Genomic DNA, 12,137 nt, shown 5'->3' with positions numbered 1-12,137 from the left:
AGGAATGGAAGTTTAGATTAGACGTTAGGAAAAACTTAATTGTCAAAATTGTTAAAGCACTGAAATAAATTGACTTGGGAAAATGTGGAATCTCAGTCATTGGAGATTTAAGAGCAGTTTTGGCACACACCAGGGGCTATCCAGATAATACCTAGTCCTGCCATGAGTTCTGGGGACTGAACTAGAAGACTTCATAAGGTCAGGTCCAGTAATCCAATTCTATGAGGAAAAAGAGTTTACACTATCCTTATCTGACAGATATGCAATAAACAGAATCAGCATCAAAGTTTGTAATACCATGAAGCTGATGGAGGGGTGTAATGCAAGATACAGGAATGCAAATTAGAGACTGGCATGGGGGCAACAAAGAATTACTACTCAACAAGAAGCTAAATTAATGTCTTGTTTAGTTGGAATTCTTTAGTCCGATGCTTACTGAATTGCAGAATGGACATGATTTATGTGGAACTGGCAGAAATGGACTAATCTTGTCAAACCTTCTAAAGTCTTTAGAGTTTGTCTTGACATTTTAAGTCAATATGTATGATAACATGTTGGAGAAATGTCTTATCTTATGCACAAAATGTAGACATATTTCACAAACTATCCTATAAAGGTTTAGATTTTTTTTAAAGGTAGAACACTTCTCTATCATCTTATCTCCCTTTATCCTTTTGTTGTTGTTGGCTGTTTCTTTTCAGCACTACACATTTATGGGCTCCTGTTTGTATTCAGCCTTTAAATATCTTTCTGAAAGAAATTGTAACACTGCCCTCAATTAGATGGGTGTACTTCCCACTGAGCAGAATACATGGGCAGAATCAGGCTCTTAGTGGGGTTTTTTTGTCTCCCACATTTATTAACTGTGTTCAGTTTTCTTATTTCAGAGCTTTCATTTTACTTCATCATTGTCCATTGTTTTTTTTCCCTTTGCCTTGTGTATTAATTCGAATTAGTGCTGTAGTGTAGACAAACCCAAAGAGACGCAAGTTTCAGGAAGGGGAATATAAGAATATCTTGGGGCAAATTTAAATGACACTATATTTCTGTGTGTGTGGTAGCAGGGGAGCGAGGTGAGGGATCCACAAGCAACCAAAGAATTCTGTAAGCAAAATTGAGGCTTTGATTTGTGGGAGGAAAAAAATGGTGTCCAGTGATCTCTAAAGATAAGAAGAAGAAAATTGGAAAAGAGAGAGGGGGAATGGTAGGAAAAAGGGAAAATAGAGGAAAAGTCTACATCCACATTATAGTTAAAGTATTTTAACCAAGTACTCAGTATGGACAGTTCATGGACGAGGCAAATGGAGCTAATTTTAATTAGCGCATCTAGACTTAAAAACTAGTTCGAATTAGCATTTTGCTAATTCAAACTAGCATATCCACACTGAGTAGACCCTGAAGCAAGGTTTAGGATGGCTGGAAGCAGTGCCGGCAGGGCATCAGATTAGGACTTAGAGTGTGGAGCTGCTGTCTCAGGCTAACCGAAGGCTGTGCTTAAAGGGACCCGACCCCTACCCCAGACAGACAGTTCTCAGGGGTTCCCCGCTTGCAAAGCAGTCCTGGCTTGGAGTGCCCTGAGTGCCCACACATGGCACATCACAGCACTCGGCTATCAGCCCGGCTGCACTTGCCGCAGGCTGCCATCTGGGGGGGGGTGTGTCAATCAAGGGGCTTCTGGAGAGATTCCACCCTGAGGAGCCCGCAAAGCCAGCCCAGTAGTCCCCATCAGGGGCTCATACCCCATTCCTCCCTCACCTCCTTCCACTTACCCCTACCTAGCCCCCCTTCCTGATGTACAAAATAAAGAACACGTGTTCAAAAACTCACCTAGAATTATTCTCTCCTCTTGCGATTCACATTGTGGCTTTGCTACACCAATTCTTGAGTCCATCTGCAGATTGCTTCTGTATGTCATACTGTGCAGCACCTGTGGGCCAATTGGAGGAAATCAGCAATGTGCTTCAGAAGAGGCAGACAGAAGGGACTGCTGGCTTCATGCACGTGCAGAAAGGTGACTCTGTTAATGATAACTCCCATACAGAAAACAAAGAGTTGCCTTGGGAGGTAACAAGAAACAGCAGCCTCCAAATACATAAAGCTAGAGCTCAGAACTTGCTTCCCAAGGATTTTGTTGTAGGTTAGGGACGTGCCGGTAGAGATAAGCAAACAAGTCAGAGTGATTATTCTGAATATAACCTTTCAGATAATTCTTCCCCTCCCCCCCCCCCGTTTACTACACAGATCTTGACTTGCCTGAATTTATTTGTTAGGTCAAATTTCCTAAATAATTTTATTTTAAGTTTACTCTCCTTACAATCTATTCATGCTCATGTTTGTTACTCACCATTCAAAATTAGAATTGTGCCTGTTTTCGTTGTGATCAGTCACATGCAACATTTATTTCTGTTTCCAGATATAAGGCTTGAAGAAGCCATGGGGCATGGAATATGTCATGGAGTGGCAACAGTTAAATAGGATTAGAGAGTTTCAGATTAGTAAGGATGAAGGAATTTAAAACTCTCTGGTGCAGGGGTTCTCTGGTCCAGCAATAGCCAGGGTCCTCCGGACCAGAGAGTGTCAGATCAGAGAGGTTTAAGGTCTGAAGGATTAAGAACTGAAGGATTAAGAACAATGGCATGTGGCACTTATCTACTTTCCTTTTTTTGGAAAGTGAAATTGATTACTTTTTGCCAACACAGTATACGCTACTGGACATAACTACTATACTATACATCAAATAAGCTTTAGTATATAAAAAAGTTGACATTGAAATGCAATACATGTGCAAGCACACTACATAAATTTCAAAAACAATGTTTCCTAATTACCCCAGAGTCCAAAGTGGACTGTTTTCTTAATTTACTTTGTCACTTTATTTTGTATTTTGTCTATCATATATGCAAATGACACAACGCACACAATTTCACCTCTAATACAGAAGCGGGTGAAAGAAAGAAAACAATTAATTGATCTTTAGGCAGAAATGTATTCCCCACAGCAGCAGGCATTAATTTGCGTTTATAAGGGGAAATAAAAAACAAAATGCATCTGAGCTTCTAACAGTGAGGAGTTGCAAATGCAGATGGGAGTAGTAAAAGATAATTGCATCCTCTAGACTACAGTAATAAAAACTGTGTAATAGATGGGAAACCTGAATACACATTTTAGCATTAAAGGTGAGCTATAAATAAATATAATGGATTGAAAAAAGGTCTAGCGAAAAATCTACTAAGTTTTGGTGAGGCTATTTAATTAAAATATGATCTGTAACACTATGTATGATCATATCAAAGTATAGATGGTGCTATATGTTGAAACCACGTGACTGTGCCATTTTGGTTTTAAGAATAAATATTTTTAATTAAAGGTAATAGGTCTCTCCAACTTTTACCTTTGTGCATTCTTCAAATTAGGAAAATATAAATTTCTTCCTTGAGCGCTGGTCCCAGTGTGTTGTCCATATATAACTACACATCTGCTCCATGCACCTGAGGCTGGTAAATTTTGCAAATACAGGCCAGTGGTACTAGTGTGCCATCAATTTCCTTTTCCTCCCATTCTTACCATCACATGGCCCGATGGCTGGAGTTAGAGAACCATAAAATCATAGGATATAAAGGGACCTTAGATAGGAAGAAGCCTAAGAGCTGCAGACCCATCCCAGGATTATGATAAGAACTTGGGATTGTTACCCTGAAAGTGGGAGGCAGCATGTGTGGCTCAGCAAGAGGGCTGAGTTGCTGAAGACCAATTGAGAGAACCAGCTGTCTCTTGAGAGAGACAAGCAGCACCTTGATATAAGAGCACTAAAGAAAACCAGGCTCACAGCTAACTGAGAAAAAATACACCACCTACAAATACACTCCCTATGAAAGAAGTAGGCATTATTGTGTGTTTGCAGGCATTATTGCCCAGAGAAAGGACAAGCACAAGAGATGGTGCTGACTCTGTTACAAAGATACTTTGATATTTTACCTCCAAATTCTTTAAAGGTTTTGACAATCTATTTTGCACATTTACTCAGCCGCAACTTCATATAAATGTCTGTTTTAATTTCTTGTTTTTTTCTTGTATGTCAATCAATATCTTTTAAGTTAATGCTTAGGGGTATGTGCAAATTAACAGAGCAAAATCAAAGCTCTGTTCAAAAGAACCCTGAACTTACTGATCACTGCTTAATGTGGGGCTAGGAAAGAGTTTATAAACACTTTTAACTCCTTGGGCCTTTGAGATCAATATCTATATCACAGGGAGTAGTGGCCTCCAGATGGGAGACCTAGCTTCTAGCCACAGGGCTCTTGTACACTATGGAGTTTAGTTGTGTAGCTCTTTACCTTTTCAAACTATTTTCCAGGTTTTTAGTTTAGTTTAATCAATAAAATCATGCTTCATCTGTGTAGCATTTATTTATTACCTTAAGCAAACAATGTGACCTCATTCTCAGGGAGAATTTTGGTGGAGGGAAAGGCATTTCTATGTCATTTTTATGAACACCGGGAGCTGTAAAGTAATGAGTCATAATTAGGCATGAATTAAAGCAGCTTTAGGGATTCTCAAATGTTTGCTATTGTGTAATTCCCCCAAGAAGTTATATTGGGTGCACTCCAAAAACATCCCTCATATGCCCTTACACTGAGAATTGGGCAGGACTGAATAGAGCCAGCTGTGCTAGAGCTATGTCAGCCAAGAATGCCCATTGAGCTTGAGAATCCCCAACTGACTTGTTAAAGGCAGTTTTGTGTCTCCAGAACATTTCTAAATAACATTATGAGTGATCAGGATCTGGCCACAGTACACTACTTATGGAGTAAGATACTCCCCAATGTGAGCAAAGCTGGCAGAACTGGGTCCCTGGTTATAGAAACTTCACTCTGAGCATTGATCATCTCATCTTTATTAAGAACAGCTGACTTTTACGAAGGCATCAGGTTGCCATGTGAAGCATCTAAACATGGCATCTCTGCAGTTGCAAGACAAAAGCTTCATGTCAGGGCAGAGGATTTTCCATCTCTAAAAGTAGTTGTACTAAAAATATGCTGCCAACATTTGGAGTTAAAACAGCTCCAACAAAGGATCTCACTCTATATATTTGTTCACATGTGGGATTTAGATGTAGCTTGTGAGAATAGCAGGGTGGGGTCATCATTTCTGGTGTGTACTCTGTAAGGGCTGTGTCCACACTAGGATATTATTTTGAAATAACTAAATTAGACTTAACAACTCCCAATTTCACAAAATCAAAATAGCCTGTCCCCATTAGGGGGAAGCCTCAAAATTAGTCCAAAGCAGGCTCTGTTAATGTGGATGGGCTACCTCAACTTAGAGCCCCAGGAATCACTGCGGAGTGACTAGTTCAAATTACTTTGGTAAGCAGTTATTTCAAAATAGCAGCTTCAGAGTGTGCACAGTAATGCTATTTCAAAATAACTGTTTCAAAATTAGCATTATTCTCTGAACAAAGCAGCAAAGAGCACTTCAATGCCAGGCTGAGCAGGTGCCACATGGTCATCAAATGTGCATTTGGTCATTTAAAGGAGAGGTTCAGGAATCTTCTCACGTACCTGGACCTTGTGGTGGCAGCTTCCTATGTGCTCCACAACCTTTGTGAAAGCAAGGGGGAGACTTTTCTGCCAGGGTCAGGGCAGAGGCCAAACATCTGTCTAGGGAATTGGAGCAGCTGGACACCAGTGCCATTCAGAGAGCACATGAAGGGGCTATGCTCATCAGAGAGGCCTTGAGGGAGAGTTTTGTGCAAGGCCAGTTGTATGACTCTCCCCAGTACCTCTTCACAAGGGGCTGCTGCATTCCCTATGTGTGTCTTTCATCCTCTACCCCACCTCTTCCCTGCTCTCCCTTCCCACCTACTCCTCATCCTCCACTATGCCACTCTCCTGGAATCTGATGCTGGGAGTGTCCTGGCTAGACTCCGATGATGATGATGGTGGGGGATGTGACCAGCTACCCTCCGAGGATGGAGGTAAGAGACCATTTTCAGGTTCTCTGCACAGGCACTACTGTGGAGAGTGCTTTGGCAGGAACCTCTCAGGGAAGAGATCAGAAAGAGACCCCCATCTACTGGAAGGCATGGGATGTGTAGTCCTAGGTATGGGGATTCCCCGACCACTACCTGCAAGAGAAGAAGACAGGAGGTGGTGGTCAGGGATTCCTTCCTAAGAGGGACGGAGTCATCCATCTGTTGACCAGACTTGGAATCTTGAGAAGTGTGCTGCTTACCAGGAGCTAGAATCAGGATGGAAGTGAGAGTCTTCCAAAACTGATCAAACCTTCAGATTGCTACCCCTTCCTGCTTCTCCATGTAGGAACTAACGATAAGGCCAAGAATGACCTTGAGCAGGTCACTGCAGATTAGGTAGTGCTGGGAAGAAAGATCAAGGAATTTGAAATGCAAGTGGTGTTCTCATCCATTCTCCCTGTTAAAGGAATCATCAAATTGTGGCCTGAGCGGTCAGAGCTCTAGCTACAAGAAGCCTCCAAAGGCCAATTATTTTTAATTAGCAGCAGCAAAGTGTCCACACTAATACTATTTTGAAATAGCTAATTTGGAATTATCATTATTTCCCAAGAAAAGCAGGAGTACAGATTTCAAAATAAGTGACCCATTATTTCAAAATAACAGGCTTGGTAGTGTGGACGCTCCGCTTAGAAATTTGACCTTGGGGGGTTATTTTGAAATAATGCCATAGTGTAGAACAGGGCTAACAGGCCTTAGGAGCCTCTTAAAACTGCAATTTTTTCACGTGTACACATTAGTTGAGATGTGCTCGGCTGGTCTTAAAGAAACACTTTTTAAAATAGTAAGTTTTTTCTCCCATCTTCAAAGTAATGGTTATATTTGTATGTGTTATATTTATATTGTATGTAATTTTCTTAAGTATCCATCAATTTAAAATGGCTACAGAAATAGTCATATTGCTCAATACACAGGGGAAAATGTGTTTTGCTTCACATGTTATTGCTTTTCTTCACTATATAGGTGTCACAGGGGTCAAGAAAACTAATTAGCTTGAGGTTATATCAGGTTTTCACATGATAACTTTACTTTAATCTCCTGCAAATGCTCAATATGCAGTCAGATTATTCAATGAAAAGAGTAAAAATGGGTTGCCTTCAAAGTCTAGTAGTCTAGGTTTTTTAAATAATTGGTATGATAATAATGTTAATAGTCACTCTATTGTCCTTGTATCACTGTTTATATCACCAAACTGTTTGAAGATTAATGCAAAAACATATAATTTAAAATGGTTAAAGACTCTCATTTATCAAGGGCAATTTCATGTGGATGGACCAGGAGCTGAAGTTGAGAATAGAAGCTTAAGCATTCCATTAGAGATCTATTATCAGAGTTTGTAAATTGTTATATGGTTCTTCTCATTTTGAAGTATTAAGACTATTAAATACCTTCAAGAAAGGTGAAAGGCTCAGTCAGATTTGAGGGACCTAGAGAGGCAATTTCTATAATGTAATATTTCCATGATTTTGAGAGAAAGGCAAGAAATATTCGACACTATCATTTGTTAACTTCATTTTTTAAATAATTGTGTGCTGCCTTTACACTATATTAGGAATTGACTCAACTCCCTAAACAGATTGAGAGTAGCCTAAATGAGATTTTATTATCGTCATGTTTCTGCTGTCCTTGCAGTATATTTAGGGCAAAATTGTATACTCAAGTAAACCACCACATTAGCACCAAATCTTGCACTCAACTTTCTCAGTGTATAGCTCTGACTGAGGAATTGATTTCCAAGTTATGCATATTCTTCTTTAAAAAAAATAAATCACGTAAGAGAGATGTATTTCAGTTGTGTAATCAGTGCTTTAGTGGTCCTTAAGGCAGTATTTCTCAAATTGTCTCTCTGCTTTGTTTATCTCTCCGTGCAGCTCCCATTGGTTCCGGTTCAGCATTTCCAATGAAGGGGAGCCACGGAAGGTGGCGGCCTGGGCCACTCTGCTTCCTGCAGCTCCCTTGGCTGAAAACGAGGATGTGGACTCTTCAGATAAACAAAGTGGAGGATCTCGTTAGCAGTTTTTCCAAAGCAGGCTCACAGCCCCTTTTGAGAAACACTATCTTAAGGTTTCTATGGGAGTTGCATAGCCCTCTGTCCTTGGTCTCTTTCTCTTCCTTTTCTCTATACCTTCTCTATGGTGGGAAGAGAAAGGGGAAAGACTAGAGGTGGAAAGAGGCATAGTGAGGATGTGTCCTTGGGGGAAGAGATGGAGTGGGGTTGAATCACCCTGGGAAAAGCTGAAAGTCACTGCCTGTGCTCCTAGTCATTTTAATTGTATTCTTTTATGGGATTTTAAGATAGCTCTAGCTCTCTTCATCTTATTTCAATGTGTGAGTTCAGAGCATCATTTTGAGTTATATCAAGACCAACATTTTATGGGTCAATGGTTATTTTCTTTTCAACCTGCAAGGGCTATATTAGAACATTAAAATATTAAAAATGATTGGTAAAAATTGAAGTTTAAAGAGAAAAAAAGTTGCTGTGGCTTCAGGAGTTTAATATAACTCAATCCACCAATGTGGATATCAACAGGCAAAATACACATATTCATTAGAGAGACATGGATATGTCGTGCCCTTATTAAGTACTAATTTTCTCTTTAATTATTAAGAAGAATTATTTAATAATCCATAAGTAGGATTTTAATTATGTCTTAATTTTCTCTGACGTTATTCCAAAATGACAACGAGTGTGTTTACACTGCAAGCCATTATTTCAAAATAATGGTGAGCTGGAGGATTTCCTATTCTGAATCCAGTAACCGTCATTTTATGAGGAGTGGGGGAAGTGGAAGGGAGATTGTTCTTCCCTCGACTTCCCGCTGTGTAGACCGCGCCAATTAAGCTATTTTGACTTAAGCCACACAATTGACATAGCTGAAGTTGTGTAGCTTAATTCGTCTCTTGCCCTGCTGTGTAGACGTACCTGGCTGCTTGAGTTGCCATCACTTCAATTTTTCTCACAGAAAAGTAAAATTGTTCAGCAGACTTAAATGTTCCTATAAAAAAATTTTATTTTATTGTTGAAAAAGGCATTTTTCCTTAACAAAATTGTTCTGGCTGACAATTCTTATCTAATTGTAACCATGAGTCCCTTCCCCTGTACTCTGCTGATATCCCTGTATTCCCAAACTATGTTTTGTTTCTGCCTTAGTCCTCCCCTCACCCCCCGAAGTCCTGAATGCCCTGAGAGCAGGATACCTAAAAAAATTCTCCCATTCTAGTATCTCATCTTCACTGACAACTTCCCTCTTTTGGAACCATGAAATTGCTGATTGCAAAGGCAAGCTTCATTTTTTCTTGAGACGGTATTCTTGGAACTCTCATTCTGCATTCCAGGGACGTTTGCTTTTGTTTGTAAAGACAAAGTCAAAAAGGAGCTATTTGAACTGGGCAGTGGAGAGATTTGAGATGGTCATATCAGTGGGAGTGAATTCCCCAGATCAGGACACAAGCAAATTGCACATCAACTTTAAAAAACAAGCAAAAAATCCCTGTCACCCCTCCCTCTCATCTCACTGCTACACAGCAATTTTCTCTATTCATTTGACCAGAAACTAATAGAGAAACTCTATGTGATAGCTGCTAGTTACTTTGTATTATTTAGTCTTTGGAAGGGCATGGAACAAAACCTGATATGACTAGAATATCAACAAGAACAGCTGTGAGCTGGCATCCTGCTCCCTGGAATGAGACCCAGAGTCAAAGGTTAAGACTCCCTGGTGCTGTAGTTTCCAAATGACTTGTTCACCTCTCTTCATTGCTATGCAGGTGCTTGAATGAGGAGGGGGGGAGGGGAAGGGGCAGGGGAAGGGAAGGCTAGGCCATCCTGGGAAGATGACTTCTCGAACTCCACATGCAGAGTCATTAACACAGTGTAAATTAGGTTGGCATTTGATGGCTACTCTATATCTCAGCAGAAATTGGATTGTCAGTTTGTCTCATGTGAAGACAGCTCTTCATGTTGATCTAACAGAAGGACAAGGACTCCAACAGTCTGGAATGGTCTAGAAACCGGTTGCCTCAAGACTTCTGGTGCAAAGGACTCAGAGCACTGTCAGTGAGGCCAGTGCCTCAGAAGCAGATAGAGATCTTTTGAGGAGTGGGCATGGACTTTGGCAGAATATAACCTGGAAAGCATTTTACTTCAATGCAACAGTGGTTGAATTAAGCAAAACACAAATCAAAAATATTTCATGGGTAACTTCTTTTTGCTACTGAATTCAGTACAATTAGCAAGTCAAGTTACTTTACTTTGGAAGGAGCAGAGTGCTTCAAAGTTAGCTGATTTATCTTCAATCAAATCCGGTAACTGTTTGACATAAGATCTTCTTCACTTTTGTGCATATGAGATCAAAGGGGTTTATGCAAAAAAGGCTGCTTGAATTGAAAGTATCTTAATTTGATACCAATCTGTCACACAACTCTCAACAAAACTAGATTAAATGATTTCCTGGAGCAATTGGGGGCAGAGGTGCCTTTTTTCCACGGGCTATCTTTTCTCCTATATACATACTGAAAACATGGCTGTTGAAAGATGATTTTTATCACTTAGATTCATTTAGACTAATGAAATAAAGAAGCATATTATTGAGTAAAAGTAAATGATTAAACAATAAGAGAGGGAATGGGTAAGTGACTAGTAAATAGCAGCTTAATGGACTGAAGGATGTTTTCCAACAGGGTATTTTTAACTATGGTACTTCACACCTTGGTTATTTATTATTAAGTTATTTTAAAACTGTTTTACTGTACATTAGAATGCAGATGAAAATGCTTCTTATTTCAGAGGGAAAACAAAAATTCATGAGGTTAAACATGAAAGAGCTCTTTTTGCAATTTATCCTAGAGTAATTATTGTGTCTGTTCTCCCATTGACAGAATGAATACATTATTCCTTTAACATTAATGGAGTTAGATGCACACATTAAGGAAGAAAAGGTCCTGTCAGTTACCATCATAGCATGTTTCACATGGTATAAGTCTATTTTGTTCAGTGAAGGGTAAAAATAAGTGAGCAGGCCATTATTTGATACTTCTTTTTTAAATTTAAAGCATTATATTTTAAAAATACTCATATTTAAACCCTAAGAGTTCCTATAAAAAGAGCTCTTAATACTGGGACTGATTAAACTTGGAAAAATATTATAGTGGTTCCCCAGCAGCATTTAGAAATGGATTCATTCTTATTATGTAAGTTCAAATAACAAAAGCCAGGTAGCATTCTTGAAAACTGTTATCTATGGATAATGTCTTAATGTAGTAGTCTGACTGGAATTTGAGTGCTGAAGATGAATTTTTATAGGACTTTTTGGTTTTATCCCCCAGTTTTGGTTTCAACCTGTTACATGCAAAAGTCACCTAAGCCTTCCCACAATGTTGTACCAAATAAAAGCAAGCAGGATCTTATGAGGGGGATAAGGCAAAAAGCCACATTTATTGTAAAGATAATAATAAAAAAATAAAGAAAAGATAGAAGCAAACAACGTTGTTTAACTACTTATTTCTATTACTACTTAACCCTTATACACTTGTGTATATATATATATATATATATATATATATATATAACCATTCATTCATACATCCATTCATTCAAGTTCTGTGTATAGTTACCAGCCTGGAAGTTGCTTGTGACAGGATACTGGCCAGGTACTCTGTACACAAGTGATGGTAGTGGGGAGCGAAGTCCTGATCAGATGCGCATCTGAAGCTCCTGGTAGGCTGGCAGCAGAACCTTGGACTCTGATTCCATAGTTTTTTAGTCCAGTTCTTATAGGAATTTTTTCCTATGCCAGTCTATGGAAATTGCTGTATCATGCTGATGTCTCCAGGGTGGCTGCCAGGTGCTCATCAGTGATCTCATCAGGTGGACCTCCAGTTTCTCCACTTGACACCTTTTGGTTGCACTGGCACCTGACGCCTTCTTCAGCCCTTTGTTGCTGTATTCTCAGGCTGGCACCTCTTAGAACCATTCATTCATCATCCAAGCACTCTCTCATACATTCATACAGTATTTTGTATAATAATAAAAGTTGTAGTTACAGAAAGTTTCTGGGTGGTATTGCTTAAAACATTCTCTGAGTGCTGAATAAAGTTAACAATGCCC

At 39.4% G+C, this 12,137-nt stretch overlaps 1 long non-coding RNA gene across 1 annotated transcript in view; it reads left to right on the top strand.

Annotated features, from left to right (window-relative positions):
* The window catches only part of LOC102450621 (uncharacterized), a 67,131-nt gene extending 56,204 nt beyond the window's left edge, over positions 1 to 10,927 (top strand). Inside the window, exon 4 of the long non-coding RNA XR_012902307.2 lies at positions 7,903 to 10,927. This is a non-coding gene — a long non-coding RNA (uncharacterized LOC102450621). The remainder of the gene's footprint in view (positions 1 to 7,902) is intronic.
* Positions 10,928 to 12,137: the final 1,210 nt, after the last annotated feature.

This window comes from Pelodiscus sinensis, chromosome 3, assembly GCF_052426305.1.
Source record: "Pelodiscus sinensis isolate ZL-2025 chromosome 3, ASM5242630v1, whole genome shotgun sequence".
NCBI lineage: Eukaryota > Metazoa > Chordata > Testudines > Trionychidae > Pelodiscus > Pelodiscus sinensis.
The sequence above is the reverse complement of the archived record's forward strand: the minus strand, read 5'-3'. Positions and strand labels throughout refer to the sequence as shown.